Below are 1,947 nucleotides of genomic sequence, written 5' to 3'. Positions count from 1 at the left end.
GGTGCCCGGGGGCGGGGCCGGCGGCGGCTTGCGGGGGCCGCCGGCCCGGGACCGACAGCCGGGCTGCCGGGCGGGAGCTGGGGACGCACGCGAGAAGCGACCCTGAGCCAAGGAACCCGCGAGGGCGGGGCCTGAGGCGGAGCTGAGGGGACCCGGGGGCTGGTATGGAGGAGCTAGGAGCGGGTCATGAGAGTATCGGGAAGGTGTCAGGGTAGGGGGAGACTGGCAAAGATCTCCAATTCGGGGACATGGGAAGAGGCCATGTGAAAGTTGGGGGGCTGGGATGAGGGAGCTGGAATGAGCACAGGAGAGCTGGAGGCGGAGCGCTAGAAAGTGGTTACGGTGGCGTTGGGGAGGGGGCTTGGGGGCTGGTACCGGCGAAGTAAGAGGGGACCGTGGGGAGATGGAATGGAGGCTGGAGACCGGCAGCGGAGAATTAGCAGCGGGGTTTTACATGGAGCTCGGAAGGGAATCTGGGGGCTGGTGTTCGGGGTAAAAGGAGGTCCGGTATTGGGTGTCTAGAAAGGGGCTGTGGAGAGGGGGGTGGGCGCTTCTACGAGGGGCTAAGAAGGGGATGTAAGGGGCTAGTGCCAGGGGACTGGGAGGGTGATATGGGGGCTGGGACAGGGAGGGCGAAGTGCAGGAACCAGGATGAGGCTAGAGGGACATCGGGGGCCGGAGCCGCAGGGTCTGAACAGGGGGCGGGGGGGTTGGGAGGGTCCATCAGAAGACAGGGCTGGGGGGAGCCTAGGTTTGGCGGGCCAGGGCTACAGGGAGAGAGGTTTTCCAGGCCAAGGGGACGAGGGACAGGCGCCGGCAGGCAGCCCGAGCCGCGAGGGGCGGGCAGTGGGCAGGGGCTGTCCCCGGGTCGCGGGGGAGCGGCCGGGCCCGGGTAGGGCCAGGGGTGGGGGGTGGGGGGTGGGGGGCGGCTGCCGCGCGCCCAGGCCGGACGTGCGCGGAGGCTGCGGCCGCGGGAAAGGGGTGCGGGGAGACCAACCTGGGCCCGGTCCGGAGCAGTGGGTCCGGGACTGGCACGGCCTAGGCGCCGCGGCTCGGCGCTCCGAGCGGCGGCTTCCCGGGCCCAGGCGGCGGCCTCGGCGCGGCCTCCATCTTGCTCGGGCTCTCCCCGGGGCGCGCTCCCGCGCGGAGGCGCGAGCTCTCGGGCACCGGCGCGGCCCGACGGAGGCGCGTTCCTGCCGCCGGCGTGCGGGGCGGAGCGGAACAGGAAAGGGAGCTCGGTGTCTGCCAGTCCCGGAGAGGGGTCGGCACGGTCCCTGGGGTCCCCCAGCCGGAACAGTAAGCCCCCGCCACAGTAAGGCCTTCTAATTTGGGGGACCCCCTCCTTCCGGCCGGAGCTGTGCGATTGTGGGTCCACGTAAAGCCCATGGGAACGGGGGAGGGGCAGAACAGGGTGTTAGTTCACAGCGTTTGAACTGATTCCTTGCTCCCAAATTACCTCAGGTACAGCCTACCACAGTGCCTGTCGAGTGGCACCGTTACGCTTCCAGTCCTTTGGGTCTTGGAGGCGTTGAAGGTTCCCAGAGTCTCCTAGGAAATTGCCAGCACCTCTGGGAGAGGGAATCTCCTAAACTGTTAGCGGCCCACGCCCGCGGTGGGGATTCGTTGGCCGCCAGTGTGTGGAGCTGGGCCTGGAGAGTGGGACACGGGGTGAGTATGGGGAACAGGAGAAAAGGAGGCTGGGAACGTGTTGGTTTCTCTCCCTACACTCTCCCAGTGCCTGGCATGAAGCGGACACATCAGGAGGGTGTGTTAAAGAACAGAGCATACCAGTCCAGGCAGTTTGCGGTTAGGCCCGAGAATACGAGGGGACACTCCAAGGGAGCCAGTGCAGGTCATTTCTTCCCTGCAGTGAAATACCTTTTGGCTTAGGATCTGCCAAGATGATCTGGGTTGTCATCCAGAAAACTCTGACTACTACTTAACTGT

This window comes from Hyperoodon ampullatus (genome assembly GCF_949752795.1).
Source record: "Hyperoodon ampullatus genome assembly, chromosome: 10".
NCBI lineage: Eukaryota > Metazoa > Chordata > Mammalia > Artiodactyla > Ziphiidae > Hyperoodon > Hyperoodon ampullatus.
Note: the sequence above shows the minus strand (reverse complement) of the source record.